Source organism: Erpetoichthys calabaricus, chromosome 16 (genome assembly GCF_900747795.2).
Source record: "Erpetoichthys calabaricus chromosome 16, fErpCal1.3, whole genome shotgun sequence".
NCBI lineage: Eukaryota > Metazoa > Chordata > Cladistia > Polypteriformes > Polypteridae > Erpetoichthys > Erpetoichthys calabaricus.
Window position 1 is genome coordinate 14,950,724 of NC_041409.2, and position 13,835 is coordinate 14,964,558.

Below are 13,835 nucleotides of genomic sequence, written 5' to 3' on the forward strand. Positions count from 1 at the left end.
TTTTTTCTTGGCACAAAGAGAATTGTCTAATTGTTAACTGCTTATTGACATCCGCCACACCAAAGAGCCTCTGTGTTCTGTCACTATTCAGGGAGTTTGGAAATAGAGGTAATGCACTCCTACAAGTACTTGGTGATCCACATCAATGACAGGTTGGATAAGTCTCATAACACAGAGGAGCTATATAAGAAAGGGTGGAGCAGGCTCTTTTAGGAGATGGTGTTCATTCAATATGGGTAGTGACACACATCTTCTACAACTCTGTGATGGCCAGTGCATTTTTCTAAGCTGTATGAGGCTTGGCTGGTAACATCACTTCAAGACAGCCCCACACGAATTAACAAGCTAATTAAAAGGGCTGACTCAGTTATGGGTTACACTCTCGACCTGCTGGAGTTAGTAGTGGAAGAAAGGACAAAGTCAAAACGTGTACTATCCTGAAAAGACTTAACTAAGCAGAGTTAACAATCTGCACTCCTTCATTGATATTAGTAGGGGTTGTGGCTATGCTAATGTAATACAGGTTGACTCTGAGAGATGCTTTTTTATTAAAGACGGTGCAAGATGCCAGTGTGCAATGTAAGAGACAGTCATGTTTGTTGTTTCAATAAATAATTAAAAAAATAATTTCTCTGTATCTGGACCAACCACAAGTGTTACCTTGTAGGTAACCACCCAAATATCAGAATGTGATCAGGCATATGCATATATATATATAACTATTACCTGGCCGGGGCGCCAGCTAGGTTGAAGGACCGAAGGAGAGACCATGTTTGGGACATTATCTCCCCCAAGATTTGCTAGAGGGCAGCCTCCCTGGACTGCTACAGCACCATGGATTCCCACTGTAGTTTGGAGCAGCCTTGTTGGGTTCCATGGTTTGCTGCCAGGGGGTGCTGCAAGTGCATCTGGCTCCTCAGAGGAACCTTTTCCGCCACACCCGGAAGTGCAGCCGAAAGAAGGTCAAGAAACACCTGGAGCACTTCTGGGTGTGTTATACAAGGAGCTGCCTCACCACCAATCGGGGAGCTGGAGTCGGAAGGCAGAGGACAGAGCTTGTGGGAGAGGAGTGAAGGTGGCGAAAGAAAAGAGACAATGAGGGAAAAGGACTGACTTTATTGTTGTAGCTGATTGGTGATTCTGCTGTTAAAGGCAGAAGAAGGAATAAAAGTGTTTGTTTCGGGACTGTGTCTGTTTGTAGCCGGGCTAAATCTACAATATATATATATATATATATATATATATATATATATATATATATATATATATACAGTATATATATATATATATATATATATATATATACAGAGGGTCCTCAGGTTACAATACAGTTCCGTTTCTACAATAGTGATGTAAGAGCCAATTTTAGAAAGTTAAGGTTTTGAGTTAAACTCATATTAATGTTTGCTTAATTTGAATAGAATAGAATTTCTTTCATAGTTATAGACAATGGTATAGTCTTTTCCCCCTATAAGTTAGTAAGAGATAGAACCTTCTTGCTATAACTGAGAAACAGTGTGATATTAGATTCAGTTGTGTTTAGAACAGGTCCCAGTAAACAGGGACTTGAAAGACCCATTATCTACTCAGACATGGGATAAGCATACAGTTTTCTGGACGTTTTGAAATGGTTCAGAAATGATAAGTAAATAGTAACGATTTAAGATGTAAGAAGATTAAGCTTAGAACTGAATGTTTCTTAACATGAATTTTTTCTCTTTTTTGCTATTTTAATTTTCTTTTTTGTGTGAACTGTTTTACTTTGAAACTTAACTAAACTTTTAAAAATGAAGATATTTTGTCTGGGGAATCATTTCTGCGCGTCAGGCTTTTGTTGAATCCCATTTTTTAAGTTAGAGCTGCTGAACTTTGGTAACTTTGGAAAAACGCAGCTACAAGTGATGTAATCCGAATTTTGGTGCAAGTCGAAACACACCGAAGCCTAAGTCACTTATCCTAAAACTTTTGCAAGATCATAATCTAGAACATAAAAACACAACTAAGCCACAGAAAAAGGAAAAGGACATAAATATACTGTACTGTACATTGTACTGTAGTAACAGAAAAAATGATAAAAAATGAGTGTTAAAAAAAATTCCTTCTGATCTCTTTACAAAGTCTAATTTCACTTCCATTGTGATGGCTTTCCTCTTCTTCGAAAAAAATCATCTGAAGACTCTGACTTTCGTTTAGGGCCAAAAAGTCGCCAAACACAGCAACACAAACGGAACGGAACACTTCCTCCACATGCAACCAAACTAGTTTGCCAACTCCCTCACTCAAACGCCGTGTTACTGCGTATTCTTCCGCTGCGCGCAACCAAACTAGTTCACCCACATAGTCTGTAATATGACGCTAACAGCGTAAACCAAAACACTCACGTCTCAATTTTTTTAATTTTTAAGGGAGTGAGCGTTGTAAACTCAAAACATTGTATGTTGAGATGTCATAACCCGAGGACCCCCTGTATATATATAACAGACATAAGGAATAAGACTGAATGTAAATCAAGAAGAAACTAAATGTAACTTAAAGCTGAAAGCGCAACAGGTCTCTGCCACGTCCAAGGGTAGAATGAGGTAAATGAGTAATGAACATACCTCCAGAAAGCAGGGATAAACTCATGAGAAAATCCATACATCTGTCCCATGAAGCGTTGCTAAGATCAATAGGACAATCCACAAAATACCCCTTTAACAAAGCAGTGTGGAAGAATCGACATGAGTCAGAAATTACTGGTGGCTTTAGTTCATTACAGGAGAAAACAAATATCTGCATAGTAAGAGTCAGATGACGTGATGTGATAGATAAGGTGATGTAATCAGAAAAAAGTTTAAAAGCAGATGACTTGCTTAATTGATCATTTCCTCCATGGACAGAGTCATTTTTGCAAAATAATGAAATGTTCTGCATTCACATCTGGGCTATTCTTTGAAGATGGAGGAATTTTTTTTCCACGACACTCTCCAGATGGAAGTTTATTATTATTAATCTTATTATTATTAAATACAGGTTTCAAGCAAAGAATTTACATCAATCTTGTAGTTTTATATAGCATGAATATTTCCTAGAAATCAAAATTAAAAAAAATATCTAAATTAGCTTACCAAAAGATTGTGCATTTAAGAAAAAACAAATACTAAAAATCAAAGTAAAAAAAATACAAAAAAGAGGTCAGAGCTAAAAAGTGTAAAGTTCAAAATATGCATGAGCACAGAGTCAACAGTTATTTACACCAAAGCTGAGATACTGTTCCGCCATGAGGACAGAGAGAAAGTCAACTGGTGGGTGTTGTCAAGAACCAGGATATGAACATGTAGTCTAATGGGCAGGCTAAAGCAAAAGTCATGAGATCAAATGTTGTTCAACAAAACCAAACACTAACAAAACTCATATATATGTAATCCCAAATTCTAAAGAAGCACACTAACATGCAAGGGTTTTTTGTAGATGGAATCCATGAACTTGGACAACCTGGAACTTCACAGTGCCAACCTTTATATCGTAGAGAGAAAAGCATTATGCATCACGCCTTTCAGGTTGTTTCAGCCGTCATAAACAAAAGAGCACAAAATAGTGACACTCACAGAAAACAAAAATGGTGTCACATAACAACAAAAAATGAGACAAAAAAAATAATCACTTTGGCAAATTAGAGGCCAATGTATTATAGAGAGTTAAATTGTCCTTGAAATAAAAATAATGGAACAACAAAGCATGAAAGCACACAAAGAGGTGTGCAAAATAAAAAAAAATAGAATGTAGTCTTTAATGTGGCACCCTTTTTAATAGGTTGGGGGTAATGCTATGACGCATGATCGGTAATGGTCATGCATTGGTCTAAAATGCATAAAATGTGATAAATAATAAAAGCAAAAATATAAATAAACTCAAAATTTACATTTATAATACCTGTAGCACAAAAAAGGTAAGAGACTCGTGACAACAAGAACATCATTCATATGGAATTTGATTTGGCGAAGCTCATAGAAATAAAACAACAATACATACATACAAAGTAAATGCAGCAGCAATCATTACCCAGCTACCCGCAAACAACTAATTTAACAAAAACACGTAAGCATCTTCATCAAATTAGTGTAGAGTCTGTTAACGTAAAGATGTCAAGTTCATGTCTTCCTATGCCTGTTTATTAGTACCATCATGAAATCAAACATAAATGAATGAAATGATTTATGACCAAATGATCTTGAAAGCATTTACCAGAAACATATTGAAGATTAATTATTCATAGCTTACAAATTAAGAAAATATCACTGAGTGAGTTGCAAATGATGTTGATATATAAATAATCAATGATAATTTTGAATAATATATATACAGTACATGCATACAGAGAAACAGTTGTGGCAGATGCCCCTTCATTGTATATTCAGGGGTAGCAGCCCTGGACGGTGCAATACCTCCCCCTGGATGCTGGATGGCCGCCCCCCTGGGTTGGAGCGGTGCCTCAGCTTCCCGTAGGGACCCATGGAAGAAGGAGTTCTTCACAGCCCTGTTGGGATCTGGGGTGGGCTATAAAAGGGCCCAATAACCACCACTCAGTGGCCAGAGTCGGGAGGAGGAGGACGAAGCTAGACGGGAGGAGTGGTAGTGCCAGAAGGGAGTGTTGTGTTGGTGAATTGTGTTTTGGGACTGTGTTGTGCCTGTTTTATTTTATTTTTATAGCGCCTTTCTTACACAGTTTAAAGTATCACTGGACCATCTATTCATATAACACGTATTAAAGTATTTTAAGATTAAAACTAAATACTGTAAGTATCGCTTGTACCGCTGACATATGAAAAATATGGTATATTTAAAATAAAACCATGTATTATATAGGTATTACTCATAAATTATCATTAGCACCTTATGTGCAAGCAACAAACCTTGATTCTTGATTAGTTATTACATTTTCCCAAGCCTTTGTTACTAATTGACTCAAGGACTTTAATAATGGCCACATTAGAACTTATAGCTGCTCCATCATTAATATCTTGGCAATAAAGCAACAAAGCAAAGCGTAAGTGATGAACGCTAACTCATGATGCCATCCTGTTTTTAATAAACTATTGATTAATGTTCACTTCATACCAATAAACCCATTTACCGCGTTTTATCCTAAAGTGCACAGAGTTCAAAATGCTGTGGAGTCATAAAATCTTTATATTATGTTTTATTTTTTAACTTTACAATTGATTCAGAAAGTATTCAAACTCTCTTTCTGCACAGTTTATTGTGCTGTAGATTTAATTTTAAATGGATACATTGGACATTTTTGTCCATCAATCTACACTCAGCGGAGAGGATGGGAGAACAATGGAGGCAATTAGATGTGCAATTAAAGACAATTAGTTGGGAGAAGTGAACAGACAGGAAGTAACCAAGTTGGCAACGGTAGCATCAGCACATGTAAGAGGAGTCAGAGCGACTGGGCCCCACGAGTGGAGTGAAATGAGAGGCTCCGTGGAGTGTCCCCTATGATCAGTGTGAGAGCAGGGGTGGTGAACAAACCTCCCGGGCATCCAGGTAGCATCGCAATGGCATATAGGTCTGGCTGTGTATGAACAGGATGATGCAGGTGGGATGGAAGTCAGGAGAGGTTGTAGAGGTGCTACATGAATGAGGACGTCTTAATGTGTTTTGTGCCGAGTCGCGTCTTTTGTAGTGTTGTCCCGTTTATGTAGTCTGTGGTGCGTCTGTGTAAATATTGTCCCCCTGGAACCAAAGGGGGAAGGAGGACACTTGCAGGACCGCAAACCCCTCAAGGTAATTTCCTTGTCTCCCCATCAAGTCCGTCCGGGTTGTTTCCTATTTAAACGTGAGGAGGGAGAGAAGAAAAGAAAGATAGAGGGGAAAATGAGGAAACCAGAACACAAGACCAAAGTGCATCACAACAGACAGAGAAACGCCAATCCGGGTCGTCACGTAAATTTACACAGCTTGCTGCTCTCAATGGCGGGCCTGTAACGATATTACCGTTCTCACAAAACCCCGGGGTTCAGAAATATCAGGACACGCCAAGGATCATATGGTGAGACCGATTCTTCTTTAATTTCGGGAAAGGAGCAAATGATCAAGTGCTTCCATATTACAATTACTGCTGGACAGTTCCTAACTGGTTCAAGGTGATTTCCATTAATCATTCTTACAAGAACAAGAAAATACGAACACATAACTCCAGTTCTTAAATCCTTACACTGGCTCCCGGTTAAGTTTAGGGCAGATTTCAAAATCCTTCTTTTAACATATAAAGCATTAAATGGCCGAGGTCCGGCTTACTTGTCTGAACTTATCATGACTTACAAACCAGAGCGCACATTAAGATCTCAAGATGCCGGTCTGCTTATGATTCCAAGGATTAATAAAATAACAGTGGGATGTCGAGCTTTTAGTTACAGGGTCCCTAAACTGTGGAATGGTCTGCCTGCTACTATAAGAGATGCCCCTTCGGTCTCAGCTTTTAAATCCCGGCTGAAGACTCACTACTTCAGTTTAGCACACCCTGACTAGAGCTGCTGATTAACTGTACAGACTGCATCTCTGTTGTTAGTCATTAGCACTAAAACATAAGTAACATGATAGTTAGAATTGGATACTAACCCTCGCCTATTCTGTTTCTCTTCTCGGTACTCAAATGTGGCACTTGGTGCCACGGCCAACCTGCCAAGTTGTTTTGCCTGCCTAAGGTAAAGTCATCCCTGATGAAGGATCGCAGGAATCATGAGAAAGAGGGGTGCTTTCATCGGATTGGCTGTCCCAACGCTGTCTCAGCTGTGGAATGGCCAAATGGGGGAGGCAGCTTGATGGATGAGGTCTCCAGGAGTCTAAAATTATCCAAATCTTATTATGTGATATCATCAACTGTTAAATTCTGGTCCGTACTTCTAAAAAAATTGTATTTTTTATTTTTTATTGAGGATTTGTTCTGTTCTGTGTATTGTATTGACCCCCTTCTTTTGACACCCACTGCACGCCCAACCTACCTGGAAAGGGGTCTCTCTTTGAACCGCCTTTCCCAAGGTTTCTTCCATTTTTCCCTACTAGGTTTTTTTTGGGAGTTTTTCCTTGTCTTCTTAGAGAGTCGAGGCTGGGGGGCTGTCAAGAGGCAGGGCCTGTTAAAGCCCATTGCGGCACTTCCTGTGTGATTTTGGGCTATACAAAAATAAACTGTATTCTCTGGACAATTCCCTGGACTTTATGTGTGTTAGGTGTTTTACGTGAGTCATATCTGTTTTATGTTCAGTGTAGGGACAAGGGAGGGTTTGTATTGTATATTTATTGTATATTTATTATTATATTCCACCAGTCACTTTTGGGGTTGTGTGCTATGTTAGGGCTGGCCAGGGTGTTATATATATGCATTGTTTGGAGTTTGTTTCATTTCTTTTTTTTAAATATATATTCACTTTATTATTTTACATATGGTTTGTCTTTTTGCTTATTTTTGATCGTCGATTGGTGAAGTGTTTTGGAAGAAGTACGGCTTCTTACGTTGCCAGGCTACCAGTCTTGGTGGTGTAGTTGCCAGTCCAGACGATTGAGTCGGCCGTTACAAGGTGGTCATGGCTGTTGGCAATTCTGCCAGTTTGACGACCCACAGGGGTGATCTGCAAAGACATTGGGGCTGAGAAAGAACTTACCACAGAAATGGATTTTATCTGGAATTGAACAACTGTTCTCTCTGGATTTTAGAACCGGTTTTTATTCTGCAAATTACTCTGGATTTTAAGGATTATTTATTTATTTCTTTGTGGATTCACATCACTTTTTGGACACTGTCTTTTGTTTGTTTTTTTAATAAAAGCATGAAACAGTTTGCACCAACCTCTTGCTGACTGGGTGTGTCCTCATTTGCCTGGCTTGTAACGGTTGTCCCATATTGTTTTTATTGTGTGCTTTTAACTGTTTCTGCCGCTTGCCCTTTAGTGATGATGTCCCTGGCAATTAATGTTTATGGGATACCTCTTTAAGGGGAGTAGGGGTCCAAACAACGCCTGAGGGTCCTTGCCGAAATGAACTTTGGTGTGACGTAAATCTTCCTTAAAAGGCAAAGAGGTGCGTAGTTTAAGAAGAGAGAGAAGAAAAAGGGAAGAAGGAGGAGGGCGGAGGAAGAAGAAAGTTTGTTTAAAGAAGTAGCTGGGAAGGAGAACGGAATTGGTAAAAGAAGCGATTGGTAAAGCACGGAAGGCTCCGAAATTACGGTTGGACGCAATGAAGAGCATTGCGGGCTAATCGGAAAGGATCTTCGGAGTGCACGGCTTTAAGTTGGATTTGTGATGAGGGCAGCGGCCATGGAAGGACGCTAACGCTCAGACTCCCGGGTGAGCCGGATTGCAGCTTTTAACGAAGAATCGTCACCAAGCCGATGAGATTGCTCCTTTTTACCTTTAAATACAGTTTACTAGTCAGCGGAGCGTAGTTGACTGGATTACTGGATTATTCACTGACTTCCCAGGCCATGTGGCTAGACTCTTTAAATCAACTATATATAAAAGGGACTGGGGAACGTGTGGGGATTGTGAGACTGTGTATCTAATTTATATTTGTATATATGTGTATATATGTGTATTCCTACGGATATTTACTGTGAATATATGGGGGGGTGTTGTTAAATAGGATATATCTCTGTTTCTTTTCCTGGTTTTCTTTCTTGCTTTCTTTCTTGCTTTCTTTCTGTATATTATATAAGGGTAAAAGGGGGTGTCCTATTACTTAGTGTTTATTCTTGGATAAGGAGTGATTTAAATGGTGTTTATGATTGGTTTGATTTATAATATATATTCTTTTGATTTGGTTAAACAACTGTTGGGTGATTATTTCATTTTTTTGTATAAATCCATAAACAACTCCATCTAGGGACATCAATATTGGGTCTAAGGTTCTGTCAGTTTTCGGACATTATAGTATTATTTTTCCTAAGAGTAGGAGTTTTTCGTGTGTTCCGGGCTCCTCATTCAACAATTAGGGGAGTTCGCTACAGGCTCATCTCGGTTTAAGACTATTGATGGTTCGAGGCTCCTGGAAATGACTAGGGAGGGTGGAGCCTTCCCAAACCATCATACCATCTGCATGATAAATAAGGAAAGTGTCTAGAAATACATGATGCCCTATTAACTCTTTCAATTTAAGTTATTTAAATTATCTGTTTTTATTGTTATTTATTATGTTTTTTTAATTTATAAAATTATGTATTGACTGCAGTGGGTTGGCACCCTGCCCAGGATTGGTTCCTGCCTTGTGCCCTGTGTTAGCTGGGATTGGCTCCAGCAGATTCCCGTGACCCTGTGTTCGGATTCAGCGGGTTGGAAACTGGATGGATGGAAATTATGTATTGTTACTGTGTCTTTATATTCATCTCAAGGCACAGTTATAGGAGCTGAGAAACTAAATATTTCACTGCATTTTCTATTGTAAGTAGAATTTGTATGTGACGAATAAAAATTTGATTTGATTTGTAGAGACGTACCAAGAAGACTTGAAGCTGCCAATGCTGCCAGAGGGGCTGCTACAAAGTACTGAATTAAGGGTCTCAAAACTTATTATATATGAATGAGAGGTTTCAGTTTTTGATTTTTAATATATTTGCAGACATTTCTGAAGATGTTTTCACTTTGTCATTATGGGATATTGAATGTAGACTGATGGGTAGAAATGCCAAATGTATCCATTTAAAATTAAATCTACAACACAATAAAGTGTGTAGAAGGTGGTGGTGGTGGGGGGGTCTGAACACGTTCTGTATCCACTTTATGCTTTCAGTAAGGGAATTTTATAGGTGGTATGTGATTTATAAATTTGAGATATCTTCACTTACAGTAATCTGGTGCTACTGATGCATTCTTCTCCCTTAGGGTAACCTAACAGAAATTGTGACACGCTCTCACTTTAACACCAGGTGCAATGTTTCCATACCAGTTCAGAAGCTAACATGGGTTTGGTTCATATTGGAATTCAAAAGTGAAGTGAAAACGTGCTAAGAATCGTTTAACACATTCATTATACCTGTGCATCCAGGACTTAAAAGGTCAAAAGATTTTCCAGTTTAAGTAATCTGGTGCTAAAAGAAAGTTTTGCTGTAAAAGAAACAATTTCTTCTAAAAATTGTTTCTTGAAGCAGAGGAAAAGCACAAAAAGAAATGAGTTAAGGAGATTGTATGCAATTTTGTAAAATCCTTTCTTTTGGAGTTGTAAATCTAGACAACTAGCAGTAAAGCGGTGGGCACAACCATAGCACTGTGGGGACCTTTAGTTGCTGACTCATTGCTGTTTAGTAACATTAGGTAACATAAATGGGTATTGGTAAGCTATGCCAAACTGAATGGCCTGTTCATCAAAGCATGCTCTTTTGGTATTAAGTTCCTGGAATGCACACTGGTTGCAGTAGAATCAAGCCTGACCCTCTCCCATGACATATATATATATATATATATATATATATATATACACACAGTTAGGTCCATAAATATTTGGACAGAGACAACTTTTTTCTAGTTTTGGTTCTGTACATTACCACAATGAATTTTAAATGAAACCACTCAGATGGAGTTGAAGTGCAGACTTTCAGCTTTAATTCAGTGGGGTGAACAAAACGATTGCATAAAAATGTGAGGCAACTTGAGCATTTTTTTAACACAATCCTTTATATTTCAGGGGCTCAAAAGTAATTGGACAAATTAAAGAACTGAAAATAAAATGTTCATTTCTAATACTTGGTTGAAAACCCTTTGCTGGCAATGACAGCCTGAAGTCTTGAACTCATGGACATCACCAGACGCTGGGTTTCCTCCTTTTTAATGCTCTGCCAGGCCTTTACTGCAGCAGCTTTCAGTTTTCTGTTTGTTTGTGGGCCTTTCTGTCTGAAGTTTAGTCTTCAACAAGTGAAATGCCTGTTCAATTGGGTTAAGATCAGGTGACTGACCTGGCCATTCAAGAATTTTCCACTTCTTTGCTTTAATAAACTCCTGGGTTGCTTTGGCTGTATGTTTTGGGTCATTGTCCATCTGTATCATGAAACGCCGCCCAATCAATTTGACTGCATTTAGCTGGATTTGAGCAGACAGTATGTCTCTGAACACCTCAGAATTCATTCGGCTGCTTCTGTCCTGTGTCACATCATCAATAAACACTAGTGTCCCAGTGCCACTGGCAGCCATGCACGCCCAAGCCATCACACTGCCTCCACCGTGTTTTACAGATGATGTGGTATGCTTTGGATAATGAGCTGTTCCACACCTTCTCCATACTTTTTTCTTGCCATCATTCTGGTAGAGGTTGATCTTGGTTTCATCTGTCCAAAGAATGTTTTTCCAGAACTGTGCTGGCTTTTTTAGATGTTCTTTAGCAAAGTCCAATCTAGCCTTTCTATTCTTGAGGCTTATAAGTGGCTTGCACCTTGCAGTGCACCCTCTGTATTTACTTTCATGCAGTCTTCTCTTTAAGGTAGACTTGGATATCGATACGCCTACCCCCTGGAGAGTCTTGTTCACTTGGTTGGCTGTTGTGAAGGGGTTTCTCTTCTCCATGGAAATGATTCTTTTATCATCTACCACTGTTATCTTCCGTGGATGTCCAGGTCTTTTTGCATTGCTGAGTTCACCAGTGCTTGCTTTCTTTCTCAGGATGTACCAAACTGTAGATTTTGCCACTCGTAATATTGTAGCAATTTCTCAGATGGGTTTTTTCTGTTTTCGCACCTTAAGGATGGCTTCTTTCACCTGCATGGAGAGCTCCTTTGACTGCATGTTGTCTGTTCACAGCAAAATCTTCCACATGCAAGCACCACACCTCAAATCAACTCCAGGCCTTTTATCTGCTTAATTGATAATGACATAACGACGGACTTGGCCACACCTGCCCATGAAATAGCCTTTGAGTTAATTGTCCAATCACTTTTGAGCCCCTGAAATGAAGGGATTGTGTTAAAAAAATGCTTTAATTGCCTCACATTTTTATGCAATTGTTTTGTTCACCCCACTGAATTAACGCTGAAAGTCTGCACTTCAACTGCATCTGAGTTGTTTCATTTAAAATTCATTGTGGTAATGTACAGAACCAAAATTAGAAAAAAGTTGTCTCTGTCCAAATATTTATGGACCTAACTGTATATATACAGTAGATATAAGATGATCCCTTCATTTATCCTTCAGATTTGTTGAAAAAGCCTCAGCTTGTAAGCGAGGGTACAAATTTTAAACTTAATGGGCATTAGTAAACTGTCTATACTGAAACTAGGGCTAATTCTATTACATATAATTTATCAATAAGAGCTTCTACAGTGCATCCCCTGACACTGATTGAAAAATCAGATTCTTTATTAATTTAAAGCATTACAGTTGTCTAATAGCTTAAAACGGTGTTTTGACCAGAAAAGGCACAAAAATGAATTATTCCTGGGGCACAAGTTAAGCATTTGTGCACTGCTAAGATGACAAGCAAAGCCTACCATGATTAATATCCTAAACAAAAATTTTAAAGTTTATAAAAAGGTCAACTTTTTCCACACTTAAATGCATAATTGTATAAGTTAATATATAGACCTATAACCATAAAAATATATATTGTGACAGGGTACTGGCCTGGCAAGGAGATGCTATATTTGAATCATTATGGGAGATGTGCCTGGCCACATCCATCTTGGAAGGAACCCACACTGTTCTTATGAAGGTCACTTTAAATAGTGGGGATGAACAGCTGAAGGGGAAGCATGTTCTGAAGATGTGCAGAATGCCCTGGTTGACAGGACAGATGTTTTATAGCTGGGGTGCAAGCATTCAATGCTTCCGCAGGACGCTAGAAGGCAAGGTGATGCAGAAGATGTCAATGATTCCCAGCACTCTATTTGGAAGATGGTTATGAATGAATGGAAGAGACCTATGAGAATTCCTCTTAACCACAGATGACAGCACAAGGTGGCAGTAATTAGAAGATTGTAGTCCACTGTTCTGTTGCATGGAACAGGATAGGTGAGGAACATTTCTGAATATATATATTTTACATACAGAGTATCACAGAGTGTGTGCTCTTATCTTTTCTGAACCCCTCAAAAATGGCAAAGCATATCAAAAATCACATTTTATTGTACAAAACTTGGGGGCTTCGCCCTCTGCTCGCTTTGTTCGCCAACCCCCCAGCCTGCACTATGCGTCAGCCACTTCGTGTCTCTGCCGCTCGTGTATGTGGATTTCACTTTCACCAAACAACAAATCTTTTAATTCTCACGGATACAACTCTTCACTGGGAAGAAACACTACTTTTCCCTGATGGCAACATGAATTAGACGATCTACAAGTCTCCGATTTAAAGTTTAAAGCCAAACAATATTTACATATTTCTGTCATATCACCTATGTTCATATATTCGATCTCTTTTCGCTGTTCCGTTATTTCACTGAGTAATAATTTCGATAATGTGATCTTTACTATCAGTTTTTTGAGACTTTTGATCTTTCATACCTTCATTAACTCTAACCTGCTCTGCATGTGTATCGCGCCAACGTTTTTGAACCTCTTTACGACATTCTACTTTGTCTTCTACTCTTTGTCTTCTATTTCTGACCCTGCTTGGAGCTGAGAGCGCAGGTACTGTGTCTGTCAATAGCATTCACACAAATGAGAAATAATTGGATCGTGGGCATGGTTGTAAATGTTTAAGAGGAGGGCGGGACTTGTCAAAATCTCTTGGCAAAAAGTCTCATCTTGTGGGACCTGAAATTATCTCTGAGAAAATTTCAACTCCCGCAAGAAAGTCTTGTCATGATTTTACATGATTTCACTCGAAGTCTCAGAAAACAGGGAAACAAGAAATTGTCCACCTTCTAACAACAACAACAT